This window comes from Hypanus sabinus, chromosome 9 (assembly GCF_030144855.1).
Source record: "Hypanus sabinus isolate sHypSab1 chromosome 9, sHypSab1.hap1, whole genome shotgun sequence".
Classification (NCBI taxonomy): Eukaryota; Metazoa; Chordata; class Chondrichthyes; order Myliobatiformes; family Dasyatidae; genus Hypanus; species Hypanus sabinus.
Window position 1 is genome coordinate 47,245,995 of NC_082714.1, and position 18,350 is coordinate 47,264,344.

Below are 18,350 nucleotides of genomic sequence, written 5' to 3' on the forward strand. Positions count from 1 at the left end.
TGCTATAAAGCAGAGGTTGTCTAAGTAATCCCCTGGATGGCTGGCACTCACAGTATCAAGGAAAGAAGAGGGAATGCACGGTAAACACTCGTTTTGTTTGTCACAAGTGCGAGGCATGGGTGGACCCAAATGCAGAACACCAACACATTTTGTAGCGTTAACAAAATAGAGTTTATTAATAGTTACAAGGAAAGCGGAGAAGCAAGGATTGTTCAGAGGGAAATCAAGGAGTGAGCAAAGCAGAAGTGGGAACAAGCATGGTTGGATTCAGACTCAGGCCCAGGACAGACTGGGACTCGGGACCTGGACTTGGACTGGGACTTGGACTCGGGACCCGGACTTTGACTTGGGACCTGGACTTGGACTGGAACTCCGGACCTGGACTTGGACTGGGACTGGGACTCGGGACCCGGACTGGGACTGGGACTGGGACTCGGGACCCGGACTGGGACTGGGACTTGGACTCGGGACCCGGACTGGGACTGGGACTTGGACTCGGGACCCGGACTGGGACTGGGACTTGGACTCGGGACCCGGACTGGGACTGGGACTTGGACTCAGGACCTGGACTTGGACTGGGACGGACTCGGGACCCAGACTTTGACTTGGGACCTGGACTCGGGACTGGGACTTGGACTGGGACTCGGGACCTGGACTTGGACTGGGACTGGGACTCGGGACCCGGACTGGGACTGGGACTTGGACTCAGGACCTGGACTCGGGACCTGGACTGGGACTGGGACTTGGACTCGGGACCCGGACTGGGACTGGGACTTGGACTCAGGACCTGGACTTGGACTGGGACGGACTCGGGACCCAGACTTTGACTTGGGACCTGGACTCGGGACTGGGACTTGGACTGGGACTCGGGACCTGGACTTGGACTGGGACTGGGACTCGGGACCCGGACTGGGACTGGGACTTGGACTCAGGACCTGGACTCGGGACCTGGACTGGGACTGGGACTTGGACTCGGGACCCGGACTGGGACTGGGACTTGGACTCGGGACCTGGACTTGGACTGAGACGGACTCGGGACCCAGACTTTGACTTGGGACCTGGACTCGGGACTGGGACTTGGACTGGGACTCGGGACCTGGACTTGGACTGGGACTGGGACTCGGGACCCGGACTGGGACTGGGACTTGGACTCAGGACCTGGACTCGGGACCTGGACTGGGACTGGGACTTGGACTCGGGACCCGGACTGGGACTGGGACTTGGACTCGGGACCCGGACTTGGACTGGGACTTGGACTCGGGACCCGGACTTGGACTTGGACTGGGAGTCGGGACCTGGACTTGGACTGGGACTGGGACTCGGGACCCGGACTGGGACTGGGACTGACTCGGGACCCGGACTGGGACTGGGACTTGGACTCGGGACCCGGACTTGGACTCGGGACCCGGACTGGGACTGAGACTTGGACTCGGGACCCGGACTTGGACTGGGACTTGGACTCGGGACCCGGACTTGGACTGAGACTTGGACTCGGGACCCGGACTGGGACTGGGACTGACTCGGGACCCGGACTGGGACTGGGACTTGGACTCGGGACCCGGACTTGGACTGGGACTTGGACTCGGGACCCGGACTTGGACTGAGACTTGGACTCGGGACCCGGACTGGGACTGGGACTGACTCAGGACCTGGACTGGGACTGGGACTTGGACTCGGGACCCGGACTTGGACTGAGACTTGGACTCGGGACCCGGACTGGGACTGGGACTTGGACTCGGGACCCGGACTTGGACTGAGACTTGGACTCGGGACCTGGACTAGAAAATCGGAACTCGGAACACGGACTTGGAACTTGAAACTTGGGAGTCTGGACTTGGAACCTGGAACACAGAACACAGAGCTGGGATTCTTCAAACACAGAGCTGGAACTCCTCTTGGACACAGGACACAGAGCCGGGACTTTTCCTTGGATACAGGACACAGAGCTGGGACTCTTCTTGGACACGAAGAGACAGTTCTCCACTCAGGGTAGTGGCAAACAGCCGGACCCACCCAGCGGAGGAGAGGACACGGGGAGACAAAACCACACAACGATAGACAGTTCTTTATCTTGACACAAAATGGCTCCAAGTAGCGGCAAACTCTCGACGCAGCCCAAGAACTACACACAGCGGCTCTTGTCTCATTCCGGTGGGTTAACTTGACAGACCCGGTCCGGCGAGGTAGCTTAGTGGCTCGCTCAGGCGAGGTAACTTAACAGGCTCTGGCGAGCAGAGGCGACTTACTGGCACTTGCTTTGGGGTGAAGACTTGACTTGCTCCAACGATGTGACTTGGCTCGCTCCGGCAAGGTGACTTGCTCGCAATTGCTTCGGTGACATAAGGTGACATCCGGTGATGATCTAGTGCTGAGTAGCTGTAAACCGGACACTAAATACTGTGCTTTTAATTAAAGTGCCTGAGAAACACAGGGAAACAAGGAATAAAGGAAAACCAGGAGTCAACGGTCCCGATCGTGACACAAAGGAAGTTTAATGGAACCAGGGAATGACCGATCAGGACTGTGACACAGTTCTCATGTAAAAATAATCAAGCAAATAGCATCACAAAATTGGAGGAAGCACAAGAGGATTGAGATGGGGCTGAAAAGGGGCACTTTGAGAACTTGGATTTGTAACTGTAGTTGAACTGGCATGTTGGAATCTCAACATGCTGAATCTGCAATGGATCCATGAGAGACCAGTCTCTACTTGGACCACAGACATTTGGAAAGGACTGATAGACCTGTTGCAATTGTGTAAATGTAAAGCATTGCCCGTATACACTGAACACTGAGCTGATGAATACCGATGCCTTTAACTTTGATCACATTATTCCAGTTACAACTGCCACTATGAATTCTTCATCATTTTAAACTGTTATTATCAGTGCAAAACAATCACAGCTGTGATCTGAACAAGTTTAGTTTCCAAATCAAGTCAGGACATATTTCACCTGTGTAATGTTATTTAATTCAATCACAGGATGTGAGAATCACTGGCATTGCCCATCCCTACTTGCCCTAAGGGAGGCTCAAAGAATGAACCGCTACATTATTTGTGGTCAACTGTTCCACACAGTGTTGTTGGGGAGGTTGTTCCTAGATCTTGTCTGCGACCGACCGTGATATCTGTCCATTTCAGGGAAATATCAGACTTGGAGGTGGTGAATACTCCATGAGACTACTGCCTTGAAATAGAAACAGAAAAAGTCAGAAGCACACATATAATATCCTAGTTATGATGTTACTGAAAATTTGTAGGTTATTTCATATAATGGATTTTCTGTAGAAGCATTGCGTTCTGAAGGCAGTGTTTGGGCTACCGTTAAAGATAAGGGAAGCTTAAGAATGTTGTGTCATCCAGTCAGGAGGGTGGAACTGGGAGGAGGTTCTAGAGAATGCTGGGGGTGAGATGGATACTGAGGTGGTCTTTTTTGGAAGGAGGTGGAGAAAGACGGAGCTAAAGAGAACGGGCTGTAGGATTCAATCTGGCGGGAATGCTGATAGAGGCCTTGTTTGAGCCATGGAGATGCATTTGGTAATGTCGTACATTAATCCAACAGTGCGGGAGAGAGTGAATGGCTAAGGAAGTCAGCAGGGTGTTAGTCAAGAGCACTAGGCGGTCATGGCCATGCTCCCTCAACATTGTCTGATTTGCAATCTTCCTGGCTAAAAGGGAAATTTTCACCACACTTAACTTGTGATTTCTGGGACAAAGCTTTGAGAAGTCGGGAAGTGAGTCACACATTAGCCTCGGATGTGCTTCGGGCAAATAGTTCACAGGCAGTTGTGTAGTCTGTGCTGTGGAGATGATGAGCTATTTCCTCACATTCCTTTTTCTGTTATCCTTTGTAGATCCTTTCCCATTTCCTTTCTTCCACAGCTCTGCACCCTGCTGCTTTTTAGTGCATAGAGGCCACAACTGTCTCTTATTCAGCCACAATGTTGCTCCCAACAACAGTAACACTGCTTACTTTCTAATTTTTTGGCTTCAGTTCTACGCCAACCCAGAACTTGGCTTCTGCAACCCTGTTCTATTACATTCTTGATGCAATAACCCAAACTTGGTTTCCAGATTCTTGGAATTTTATGGACACCAAACTGTTTCCAAACCAGACTGCTGTGTCTTTGTTCTACTGCTCAGCTGCTTAAAGTTTAACATAACATAAATCAACTGACAGACTTTACCCCTCACTCTGTGCCCACATCCGCACAACTAGCTCTTCAGTTGGAGACGCAGTCTGATCCCAAGAGAGATTTCCTCATTTTTGGTCTCTCCTGTATTTTTCAATTGCTCAGCATCTTATGCAGCCTTTACTACTGTTTTGTTCCATGAGGACAGCTCGTATAGTGCTCCTAGTTTTCACAGTACTATGAGTTAGATCTATGCCAGTTTATGCTGTAATATTGCACCACACACGTCCTTCAACTCACCCACAACACTCATCTCTGGAAGAGGTTTATGTAAGGTCCATGCTACCTCCACCCTACTTGCATTGACCTTGTCATACCAAGAGGCAGAAGCCATCAATCCTTCTTTCACCATGAGATCAACATAAAGAGAATGCATTCGTTTTGGAATGGATGGGATGGGATGGGGTTCATCCTAGGATGCTGATGAAGCTGAGGGAAGAAATCACAGCAGGTCTACCTGCATACAGGCAGAGACTAAAGATCAAGGCTCCGGAGATTAGGACAATAGAGTTGGTAGCAGGAGGCAAAGGAGTAGCTATGGGTTAGCTTCAAGTAGGTGGACTGGGTCATGTTCAAGGACTCATCTGTGGATCTGAAAGAATACACCATGGTTGTCATGGAATGTTTGTATTTGCATTGATTGTTTTACTTTGCACAATGGTTGAATGCCCGCTAGGTGTGGTCTTTCACTAATTTGATCATGGTTATTATTCTACTATGGATTTATTGAGTATGCCTGCAAGAAAATTAATCTCAGGGATGTGTATGATGACAAATATGTACTTTGAAGATAAAGTGATTTTGAACTTTGAACATATATTTATAATAAGTATCGGTTTATGTCAAAGAGCTGGAGAGCAGTCAGTGTTGTTTTGATTATTAAAACAAGAGAAAGATCATATTCAAGTACTTAGGAGTGGCTTTTGTAGAGATTTTAATGCTTATTAATCACTTTAAGAATACCATTAATTTCCTTGTTAAGAACATAGTGCGTGACTTAAGAATGTGCAATAATCTCAGAGTAATAAAAACCAGCCATTTTACTGAATATAAATGTGTATGCTTGAATATTAATATAAGAATTAAATTTTAAAATGATTACAAAAGTCAACATTTGTGAATGGGAAACTGAATGGATCATTGTAAGAGAAGTAATCAGCGAGTGTTCAAATGGGACAATTGTGTTTGATAAACCTCGTAACTATCTAAGAAAGTAACAGATATGGCAGTGGAAGCAGTGTATATGGACTTTTAGAAGTCCTTTTGTAGTTACTAGTGAAGAGTAAGGTTGGGACTTGGAGGACAAAATCATACTAGACAACAAACTGTTTGGAAGAGATGAAATGGAGAACAGCAATTAAGGGTAGTTTCTCAACATGATTTAAAGGACTGAACAAAATATTTTGTTTTAGCCCTGGAGAATGTGAATTTAAAACCTGTAGCTAATTCAAAAATAGGAGGCAAAGTTATTTATTCAGATCAATACAAGTCAGGGTCAATGACAGAATGGGCTGTAAGTAAAGACTAATAATGGTATGAAACATAGTAAATGACAAACGATGGAGTTTGGGTGCAGTGGAAATACAAAGGCACCCCCACTGGTTGTTAAGCTTCTTTAAAAATAGCTAACAAAAGTTAAGATTCAAGATTGTTTAATGTAATTTCCAGTACACAAGTGTAAAGGAGAATGAAATGATTGTTACTCCGGATCCAATGCAGCACAAAGAAACATAAGATAAAGAAGTCAATAATAAAAAAAAAACCCCAAATAAATGTGAATACGTTAGACAGCTTCTAGACATAGATTGATTGAACGTCCATGAAGAGGCTCTAGGCACAGGAGTGATTGACAGGAAATGATAAAGTAGTGGTGGGGGGAGGGCGGAGTTGTGAAGAATTGTGTTCATGGGTGGACATTCTGATCTGCCTCACTGCTTGGGGATAGTAACTGGTGGTCCTGGCATGGATGCTAAGTAGCCTCTTCCATGATGGGAGTGAGACTGACAGTCCATGAGCAGGGTGGGTTGGACCCTTCATGCCTGTTTTCTGGCGCCTTTCTGTATATATGTCCTTGATGGCTGGTAGGCTGGTGGCCGTGATATGTTGGGCAGCTTCGTCTACCCAACATAGAGCTTTCCTGTGCATCTGGAGAAGGATGAGAGTATACTGCATATATACATCGTCCAGCTCCCTTCAGCCTCCTCAGAAGGTAGAGGCATTGCTGAGCTTTCCTGATTGAGTGGAATGTGTTCTGGGACCATGAGCAGTTCTGGGAGATGTGCAGTCCCAGGCACTTGAAACTGCTTGCAGTTCCCACTGCTGTGCCACTGATGTAAAAAGAGGTGTGAGTGGTACAAGTTCTCCTGAAGTCGATAACCACGTCCTTTGTCTTGCTGATACTGAGGAAAAGGTCATTTGCTTGACACCAAGTCTCAAGCTATTCCACCTTGACTCTGAGGCCATATCATCATTGTTGATGATGAGCCCCACCACTGTTGTGTCATCAGCAAACTTGACAATGTGATTACTCTGGTGCTTGGTCATACAGGTGTGTGTGAGCATTGTGTACAGCAGTGGGCTCAGCAAACCGACTGTCTGAGGTCTCTTCATCAGGAAGTCCAACGCCCACTTGCACAGTGATGTATTTAGACTGCAGATTAAAAATTTGTTCACCAAACTCTGTGGGATAAAAATGTTGAATGCCGAACTGAACTCCAGAAACAGCATTCTGACCTAAGTTTCCTTGTTTTCTAGTTGTGTCAGGTCATCTGTTGTGGGTGTATGGCATCTGTTATAGAGTGGTTCTGTTTTTAAGCATATTGGTGGAAGACATAAAGCAAGTGGAGACACAACCTGGATGAGTGAAGTGTTGAAGATATCAGTGAGCTGGTGTGCACACTGCTTCAGTACTCGGCCTGGGTGTTGAATGGCTTGGCTGCTTTACGGGGATTGATCCTCTGCAGAGTCCTCCTCACTTCTGCCGCTGTTACTCACAGTGGTTGCTCACCTAGGAAGGGGTTAGTTTTTGTGGCCTGCATTGTGTTGCACACCTTGAAGTGTACATAAAGGTTAAGAGTGTCAGGGAAGAAGGCATGACTGGTACAGTTGACACTGTTTTTCCTTTTTTACTTGTGTAGTTAATAATGCCGTTGGTCCCCGGCCACATATGCCAGGGTTTGTTTTATCTGATAGGGAGTTCCTGAATTTTCTTGTGCACAGACAGTCTTTGCCTTCTTGATGCCTCAGGTGAGATTTGTCCTGCCAGCTTTGAGAGCTGTTCTGTCTCTAGACTGGAAGGCAGTGTCCCAGGCTTTTAGTAGGGGGCATGTGTGTTCAGCCAGGTCACCTGTTTGGGCCATGAGATGACCGTTCTTGAGATAGCAATGTCACCTACACACTTACTGACGTAGCTGGTGACGGATGAGGTCTGTTTGTGTTGACCTCCTTGAACGTCTGCCAGTTAGTCCATTCAAAACAGTCCTGAAGCATAGGGGGTTGCTTCATTAGGCCATGCAGTGATGGTCCTTCTGTCTGGTTTCAGTTGGCATGCTGGGTTTAATATTATGGGGATGTGGTCAGAGAGGCCAAGATGAGGGCACGTCTGTATAAATGTGGTCCAGTTTGTTTGTTCCCCCAGCAGCCATGGTGACGTGTTGGTGGAACTTGGGTAAAATGTCCTGCAGGTTAACATGATACTTGTTTTATAGAGTGCTAATGACACTGTAAAGCTCTCTCAATGCATCCTTGGCATTCGTGCTCAGGGGATGTAGACTGCAGTGATGAACGTAGCAGTGAACTCTAGAAATATAAACAATAAAAGGAAATGCTGATGCTTCATAAAACTTTACAGGATGTAACAACTCAAAGAACCATGAGAATTATGGATTATCACATAGATAAAGAGGAGAAGTTTATCTTTAATCACTACCAGTAGGCACAAGTAAGGGAAAATTTACAGAAGCCTATTAACCTATTTATCTGCAAGTAGAATCACAGAAGCACGTAGTAGAGATACAGGCCCTTTTGACCTCAGCTCATCCATTGCCAACCATGATGCCTATCTACATTAATCCCATTTTCCCATAAGAAGCCTGCATCCCTCTACACCGTTCCTATCCAAATAGCTTTTAAATGCCGTAATTGTATCTTCGTCCAGCATCCCTTCTGGCAGCTTGTTTCCAATATTCAACTGGAAAAAACACCTATCGCTCAGGTCTCCATCTTTGACATTTGCCCTGGTAACCTGCTTCATTCTTCTGTGCAGTCTATTGACTAGGTTTATTTCTGTCCTGTGATGTGACCTGATCATAATATAACTTACTAGTTATATAATATAACTTATTATATAACAGCTGTGTTGTTTGGCAGCACGTGTGTGTGTAGTGCAAAAAATAAGCAAAAAAGTGAGGTAGTGTTCATGGGTTCATTGTCCATTCAGAAATCTGATGGAAGAGAGGAAAAAGGAAAAAGCTGTTCCTGTAACATTAAGTGTGTGTCTTCGGGCTCCTGTACCTCCTCTCTAATGGCAGTAATGAAAAGATGCATTCAGTACTCTAATCAGCTTTATAGTCTTGGAATACTGAGAATACTATTGATGTTTTCTGCAAGTCAGATTCCAGTAGACAGCACAACTCTATCATTGTTTCCCTGACAAAGAGCAGCCTAAAACACTATTGTTCTAGGATGCTCAGTCTTCAATTGCCCTGGTCTTTCCATGTGATTTTGTGGACTATGTTGTGTTTAAGCAGTTTACCTCTGATGACCCTGCCTTATACAAATAAACAGGCAGCAGTTATTCATTATCTGTGATGAGAACAACTATGTTTGGAACATTTTGCAGTCAAGAATACAAGGGTTTGGCTTGGTTGGAGGATCAAAAAGTTAAAAATTTGAAACAAGATCTCAGTCGAGCTCAATCTACTTCCAATTCTGAAGGAGCTGGGACAAACAACAAAACATTTTGTGCCCCATTTTTACAGGATTTCTCTCTCTCATTAACATCACTCAGTTTTATGGGAATGGGTCTCAGCTGGCAGAAGAAACCAGAAAGGCTAAAAGCCTTTACTTCGCTGCTGGTGAAACGGGAAAAATGTCTTTCCCCAGTACAACAGGCATATCCTTTAAAAACCGCACCCCACGACCTCTACATTATCCTATCCATTCAGCATCAACCATCTTTACACATTTCGTAGAACTACCTTCCTCAATAGGGCTAGTTCCATTCCTGCAGCTCAGAACACAGTATCTCCATATGGACATAAAGGAGAAGGAGAAATTGCACCACTTACTCACACCCCTCTTTACATTGGTGACACAGCTGTGGGAATGCAAGCAGTTCCAAATTTCTGAGAGAGCACATCTGGCACAACTTCCCAGAACACAGTATATGCAATCAAAAAAGCTCACCAATGCCTCCACTCTCTGAGGAAGCTGAATAGAGCTGGACTAAGCACATCAATACTTGTGTCATTCTACAGTTGTGCAACAGAGAGGATCCTAACAAGTTGCATCATTCCACTTCACTTCAACATTGAAGTCTTCCCACAACTTATGGACTCACTGGATTGATTGCTTGCTTGATTGTTTGTTTGTTTGTTTATTTATTTATTGTTATGATTTCTTCCTTTTTTTAATGGCATAGTTTGTGCCTTTTACACACTGGTTGAATACCCAAATTGGTGTGGTCTTTCATTGATTGTACTGTGGTTATTATTCTATTATTGATTAATTAAGTATGCCTTCAAGAAAATGAATACCAAGGTTGTATATGGTGACATATATGGACTTTGATAATAAATTAACTTTGAACGTTATGGAAAGTGCACTATAGCAGACAGGAAGGCTCTACAACAGGTAGTCAAAACTGCCCAATGCATCACTGGCACCAGCTTACCCAACATATCTATAGAAAGGTGCCAGAAAAAGACCAGTAATGTCAGAAGGATCTCCACGACTTTGCTCATGGGCTGTCATAAAAAAAAGTCAAGACATATACACCAGCATCCAGCTGATCCTACATGTCCATCTCCAACACTATTTCCTGGTCTGCTGTCAGCTGTGACACTGTCATCTCTACAAACATTAACATATCGTCAAAAGATAAAATTTGATGGGAGCGATAACAAAGCAGATGCTCATCGAATGTATAAAATCTCAAGAACCAAAGTAATAGGGAACAAATTGCAGAAACAGAAGAAAATGAAAACTGCATAGTACAGTGACTGGTAACGTAGAAATAAACCTTATGCAAGTGGCGTAAACTTTCAGCAGCATATTTTCTGGAGGGAGAAAACTGGACAATACTAAAACTGACCAAAACATGTGCACTCTGTGAGGCTAAGTGGTGGTAAAGCACAGGGACATGTGGTCAGAGGCATGGAGTTGGAGACCTGTCTATGTGTGTGAGTGGGTGGATGGGTGGGTTAGGGGCTTGTTCCGCTGTTGTGGTTTTGTTTTGTTGTTCTTATTGCCTGTTTTGACCTGCTGAACATTGTGGACATATTATGGTGGCATCAGAATGGGTGTCAATAGCTGCAAGCTGCCTTCCCGCCATACATCCTTAGGTTGTGTTGGTTGTTAATGCAAATATCACATGTCACTTTGTTTTGATGTACAGTACACAGGATAAATAAATAAATCTGAATCCCTGTATGTCAATCTTGGCCTCTGCTATCTCCTCCCAGGTATCCTGTGACCATAGAGGACCCTACTCGCTCCCATGATTATGTACTCCCTATGATAGCCCCATTCTCGTTCTGCCAAACCTTTCTCAACACTTCCCATCATCGCTATCTCTAACTATCATAAAACATACCTAATGTTCGTCTGCATGCTCCTCTGAAACCAGTCCAGTCCAACAGGTTCTGAGTCTGGTTTCTGGAAAGGGAATTGTTCTAACAATCATTGAATGACACAAAGAGATCTAATTATCAGTCCATGATTGGAGTCAGTCACTTGGAGGAAATTTTCAAAAGTAACTGGAAATTTAATGATACTCTTATATTCACAGGAGCTCTGTTGAGATCTGGAGTATTGGATATGAAAATACATTGAAAAGCAGAATGGAAAACAACATTCTATGAGAACAAAGAGAATGTTCACTGAAAATCTATGCTTGACATACTTTCAGTACCTTAGTCATGACATCATTACCCTGCATGTAAATGAATTAAAATAGCACAATCATGTTAAGCATGTACACTGTACAATTTCAAATCTCAGTGTGTACTGTAGAAGTGTAATGTGTGTTAAAATACAGTACCACAGAATTTCTCTGCGGTAAACTAACTCCAGTATTTATTTCAGTTCCAATACTGGATAAATTTAAATTGCATTTATTTTTCAGGAGCAAAAAAATTGTGGCATATTGTTGAATTTTTGAGACAAAATCTTAATTTAGTGATCTGGCATTTTATTTGGCTCTACGTTTGAGGTGGCCTGTTGCTTTGCACCATTCCTTCTGTTGTAATTGAAAAAGTAATCTAAGTTTCACGTCACACCTCGGCATGATCCAGAATTATTGGACTGGGGATATCTGGAAACCTTCTGCCATGCCAGCGTATTTCAGTCAAAAACAGAGAAAGAAGTTGACACAGAAGCAATTTACAGGACAGATATCATACAGAGATTGACAGCATCCACAATATCATGAAATTATTTAAGACCTGTAATGAGCACTCACACAAAATAATGTGAAAACATACTCGATTGGGAAATTTAATAATTTGAAAGTGAACGGCAATTTATTTTCATCGCTTTTCACAAAGACTATCAAAATATCTGAGGACGAGTCCTTTCTTTTACAGTAAGTTATTATCACTGGGAATGCTCATTCTGAACAATTGATGGATCTATATTAAACTGTCCATTTCGAGGTAGAATTGGGTACAGATATGAAAAGGAAAAAGTCTGCACATCCCTGGGTAAACAGCAAGACTGTATCACCATTAGAATGGCTTTTATAAAGCATTACAATGGGCAAAATGGGCTCCTATTCCATATGAGGCAATGATCTCTGCCTCTCAATGCTGTTGGAAGGTGGTGCCGGAGTCCTGGGTCTTATGCAAGGTTTAATCGACGTGGTTTGTGGATTGGACTCTGTAGTTCATCTTATGATGGTTTCTGATCGTTCCTTTTTTGGTTACTATTCTGTGCAATATTGATTGGGGTAGATAATGAATGACACAACACTAGAATAGACTGAACTGAACTGAACCGAGCCAAAAAACTGAATACGCCTGAACTGCATTTCACTTTTTTTTTGCTGTTCGCACGATTTTGTTGGAACGTAGTGGAGGTGGTTAATGTGCTTCTTTGAACGGGCTATATAGTTTTCTTTGTTTCAGGACTGTAAGTGGGAAGTCGGATCTCAGGGTTGTATACTGCCTACATATTTTAATAATAAATTTACTTTGTATCTTTGATCACGCAAAGACTGAAAATTCAGCAAGAACTACTTAACATCATTGATGGTCCATAATTCACCCTAAAATGCTTTATTGAACTCTTATGATATATACCACAATCACCTTTGGTGCATTTCATACTCTGTGTCTGCTGGTATTTCAATAACTGAGGACAAAGGAAACGGAATATGTGTAGGGAAGATACAGAAGGCTCCCTGGTTTATTTCAAAATAGTGCTAAAAGATACCAGAAGTGTGATTCGGCATTCAAACCTCTGTTACTGGCCTAAATGTTCTCCCAAAAACTGTACAAACTCCAGGCCAAAGATGTAATCTGAGATTGCCAAAATTTTGTCTGTATCCTAATGTGTTTTTTTTTATTGCATGTAAGAACTTTGGCAGAGAGTTAAGAGTAAAAAAGCCATCCAGAGAATCTGTTTTCCTCATCAGATGCGGAGATTTTATCCAGAAATGCCAGAGAAAGAAAATATTGGTTTTATTTAAGAAAATAATAAATTGCTTACCATACTTAAAGTTTTAAAGCTTTATATTTATTCTGTGCAGGTTATATTATAGATTCAAGAATATATCCATACTTCTGTCATGGTTTCTTTCTGACAAGTTAAATTCTCCGAATCAGGTTTACTACCACTGGCATGTGTCGTGAAATTTGTTAACGTAGCAGCAGCTGTTCAATGCAATACATAATATAGAAGAATAAATAAATAAATTACAGTATATGTATATTGAATAGATTAAAAATCATGCAAAAACAGAAATAATCTATATTAAAAAGTGAGGTAGTGTTCATGGGTTCAATGTCCATTTAGGAATTGGATGGCAGAGGGGAAGAAGCTGTTCCTGAATCACTGAGCGTGTGCCTTCAAGCATCTGTACCTCCTACCTGATGGTAACAGGGCATGCTCTGAGTGATGGAGATCCTCAGTAATGGATGCTGCCTTTTGGAGACATCGCTCCTTGAAGATGTCCTGGCTACTTTGTAGGCTGGTACCCAGGATGGAGCCAACTAAATTTACAACCCCCCGCAGCTTCTTTTGGTCCAATGCAGTAACGCTCCCCTCCATACCAGGCAGTGATTCAGTCTGGCAGAATGCTCTCCACAGTATATCTATAGAAGTTTTTGTTGACATTTCAAAGCTCTTCAAACTCCTAATGAAGTATAGTCGCTGACTTGCCTTTATAGCTGCATTGATATGTTTGGACCAAGTTAAGTCCTCAGAGATCTTGACACCCAGGACCTGCTCACTGTCTCCAGCTCTGATTCCTCTATGAAGATTAGTACATGTTCCTTTGCCTTACCCTTCCTGAAGTTCACAGACAGCTCTTTCATCTTACTGGCATTGAGTGCAAGGTTATTGCTGCGACACCATTCCACTAGTTGGTATATCTCACTCCTGTACGCCCTCTCATCACCATCTGAGATTCTACCAACAATGGTTGTATCATCAGCAAATTTATAGATGGCATTTGAGCTACGCCTAGCAGTCATGGATATAGAGCGTAGAGCAGTTGCCTAAGCACACTTGTCTGAACTCATGTCAGATAGCCAGCAAAATGAAAACATTCACCCTGGTGGATGGGTTGAATTTGATCTCACCTTTCAAGAAGTGAGAGAATATTGTGTAACCAGCTCTATTCGATTTTCTTTTAACGATGAAAGTTAGATACCTAACAACCCTTTTCTCCATTCCTTGCTGTTATATAGCTCTTCAAAGCTCTTAAGAATTCCACTAAAGATGCAGTTTTATTTTGTGGCTTGTTGATGAATATTTCTTTCACTCAGAATGTTTCTTTCCATCAAGACAGATATCAGTAGCTGTTTAAATATTACAGAATTCAAGCATCCAGGATTTGTGTAATAAGTTGAGGTAAACTATAAGCCATAACCTTATAGAAGAACTAAATGACCAGCTCCTGCTTTACTTCCTTATGTCATTTCCATGATGTTTATGATGCAGCTTCTTTTACTGTCAGTTTTGTTTCTGCTGAGTTCATTGCAATTGAGTGGAATTTTACAATGATCTGTTTACCTCACAACTTAATTTCCCCTGGTGCATTCCTTGATCCCTGTTCTGAACTACTCTTACTCGTATGCCTTATTTTAATGGGCCTTGCAAACCAACAGCCTGATCAGTTGTACTTATGGTTAATTATTTCAAGTGCAGAGAAAGTGTTTTAAGCAATGAAAACTTCGACTTAAAATTACTGGTATTATCAAACAGGCTGTCCTTTCCCTTTACTTCAAGCCATTTCTCTGGTTAAAAGGAGCTCTGAAAAGCTCCTAACAAAGATTTGGAGCACTAGCACTGTGGATTTAAAAATACCCTTTGTACAAAGGATTCAGTTACTTGATGAAGGAATGTCTGCAATGCTTTTGGAGCTGTTGCGCTTGAGTACACCAGGTTGTTTTGGTTTTGTGTCTTACAGCAACATACCAAGTTAGGGAGTAACTTATACATCTTCATGTACTCGCTGCTGGCTATGAAACTGAAGTGTTGATTGAAAAGCAGTGGTTTTAAGTGTCTGCTAGTCATGTGCACATGGACTCACCTTTACAGGATTTATTGTGGCTCGTCCTTCAGTTTCAGTTCTCTCTAGAAAACGCTGACTGTTTGGTTAGTCTGCAGAAGCATAAGCATTGTGCTGTGGGACTGTTCCACATTGAGCAATGTCAAACTGAATTGAGTACTTACTCCTGTAACAAGCACTTCATAGCAATATGGAACTGGGCCAACTCCTCACATTAAGGGAAATGGAGAACATCCTGGCCTGAGTGCTCACGTACACATGTGTATGCGAATGACATCATTGCGAAAGATAACTTTGGTAGTAATTTTAATCCAAAATGAACAAGTCACTACTTATCTACTCAGTTCAAAAACCTCCAACCTCCATCTCTATAACATTGCAGACTCCCACGCCTTCTCAGTTCAGCGGGTGCTGAAATCTTTCTCCATCTCTTTGTCACTCTTTCTCAAAATCATTTCCAACTCCATCAATCCTTTTAGCAGTACACTCTGGAATACTCTAAAGGAAACTGCAGATTGCTACCTCCCTCCTCTCTTTTAACAATTATCTCGATCTCTAACCCAACTGTAACCTTTGCCAACATCCAGCTCATGCATTTGGATATACATACAGTATACATTTCCTCTAATTTGTCTTGTGAAACCAATCCTGTTTGCCTTCTTTAAGGAAGTGCCATCACATAAATGAGCAAAAGCATAGAAGGGGGTGTGAGGGGAAGACTTTGAATGTAGAGAGTATTTACGTCCTGGAACTTACCACTTGTAAGGTTGATGGAAATAGTGTTGGTTAGTGCTTTATCAAAGGGACTCGGACAGCCGTTCAACGGAAATATTTTTGCAGGAAAAGTGAAAGGGCAGGAGCACAGGATAAAATGGAAAGCCCTGCAAGGAGCCACACTAGACTGAAGTAAACTGATTTGCAATCTCGATTCACAAAAGAAGGCTAAAGTCCATGAAATTCCGTGTTTTTCTAGGCAATTCTCCCACCATTCTGTGAAGTGCCTTCAGTTATTTTTTCATTTCAATTATACTGCTTTTGAGATTTTGTATTTATTTTCCTGTTCTGGTTTTTCTTTATGCTTTGTGCAGTTCCACATTTCATTAGAATGCGTTGCTGTGGTTTGTCTTATATATATGCTCAGTGGCCACTTTATTAGGTACACCTGGACATCTGCTCATTAATGCAAATATCAAATTAGCCAATTACATGGCAGCACCTCAATGTTTAAAAGCATGGTGAAGAGATTCAGTTGTTCAGACCGAACATCAGAATGGGGAAGAAATCTGATCAAAGTAACTTTGACTGTGGAATGATTATTAGTGCCAGAGAAAATGGTTTGAGTATCTCAGAAACTGATCTCCTTCCTGCAATTTTCACACACAACAGTCTCTATGGTACAAAAAACAAACAATAAAAAAACATCTAGTTAGCAGCAGTTCTATGGGAAAAGTTACCTTGTTCATGAGAGAGGTCGGAGGAGAATGGCCGGACTGGTTCAAGCTGAATTGAAAGTTGCCTGGGACCCAAGGAAAATCTTAACAGCTATGGTAGCCATAGGTTACACTCAGTGACCACTTTATTAGGTACAGGGTTGGAATTTGGTGTGGTTTAGTAACTCAGATAACCACATGTTACAGTTGTAGCGTGCAGAAGAGCAATTCTGAATACTCAACACATAGAACCTTGCAGTGTTTGCTCTACAATAGCAGAGACCACACCACGTCCCACTCCTGTACCTAATAAAGAATCCACTGAGTGTAACGTGTGGCTACTGTAACTTCTGATTTTTTTCCCTCTTAATCATGCTTTGTTCATTGACAAAATAGCTGACAAAGTTGGCCCCACCACATATAATACACGACTCTCTTTAGTAAGTTTGGGAGAGTCATATGCTTTGTTGAGAGATATGAACAACACGTTTGGGATAATAAACACTAAAGTAATTCATTCAAATGGAAAATTTGGTATCCAATAGTCAAGAACATAACCATATAACAATTACAGCATGGAAACAGGCCATCTCGGCCCTTCTAGTCCGTGCCAAACGCTTACTCTCACCTAGTCCCACCAACCTGCACTCAGCCCATAACCCTCCATTCCTTTCCTGTCCATATACCTATCCAATTATTTTTTAAATGACAATATCGAACCTGCCTCTACCACTTCTACTGGAAGCTCATTCCACACAGCTACCACTCTCTGAGTAAAGAAGTTCCCCCTCGTGTTACCCCTAAACTTTTGACCCTTAACTCTCAACTTATGTCCTCTTGTTTGAATCTCCCCTACCCTCAATGGAAAAAGCCTATCCATGTCAACTCTATCTCTCCCCTTCATAATTTTAAATACCTCTATCAAGTCCCCCCTCAACATTCTATGCTCCAAAGAATAAAGACCTAACTTGTTCAGCCTTTCCCTGTAACTTAGGTGCTGACACCCAGGTAACATTCTAGTAAATCTCCTCTGTACTCTCTCTATTTTGTTGACATCTTTCCTATATTTTGGTGACCAGAACTGTACACAATACTCCAAATTCAGCCTTACCAATGCCTTGTACAATTTTAACATTACATCCCAACTCCTATACTCATGTGAAATGTGTTTAATAAAGTATCTGGCAATGAAGGACAAAGGTCACCACTTTGCAAAGAGTAGTACAAAATAACCTGCAGTGCTCTATTCAAATTTTCCCTATGAATATTCCATACTCCAGCAAATACTGAAAGCACATTCAGTGGTAGTGTGCTTGCGCTGCTTAATGCAGTAATACTTTTTTTTTAAATTTTAAAAAATACTAATGTCATCTCCATTCTTCTCCAGATTGCATGTTATGAATAGTTATGGCGGCGCGACGCAGCAGCGCGCAGCGACCACTTCGGAATGAATATCTGTAATCTGTAAAGTAGGATGCCGTGTACAATCCTGATTTGATGGAGACAGACGTGTGAAGCACGGAGGAACATCTGGTGAAACTTTTGAAATGCCTGTTTCGCTGCCGCTGCTACTGTGCAATTGGAAAATCTCCGGAAGGAAGGCCCCAAATCCTCAGCTTTGCCTGTTGCTTGGCAGCCGGGGCCGGGGTCGAAGTGCTCGGCAGAGATGGTGCTCGGCCCTCGGTGTTGGAGGGCTGGTGGGAGGCTCGAAGTTTCGGACAGTCTCAGAGTTGGCGGTGGTCAGGTGCTTCCCGGGGGCTGTATCGGCAAGG

The 18,350-nt window shown here is 43.0% G+C and overlaps 1 long non-coding RNA gene across 2 annotated transcripts in view; it reads right to left on the bottom strand.

Annotated features, from left to right (window-relative positions):
* The window catches only part of LOC132399356 (uncharacterized), a 31,181-nt gene extending 15,675 nt beyond the window's left edge, over positions 1-15,506 (bottom strand). The window contains exon 1 of one of the 2 annotated variants that reach the window (XR_009513971.1): positions 15,170-15,506. This is a non-coding gene — a long non-coding RNA (uncharacterized LOC132399356). Of the gene's footprint in view, positions 1-2,246; positions 3,231-15,169 lie in introns of those variants that run through there. The other variant, XR_009513970.1, reaches the window with a different exon arrangement.
* Between the last annotated feature and the right edge of the window lie 2,844 nt (positions 15,507-18,350).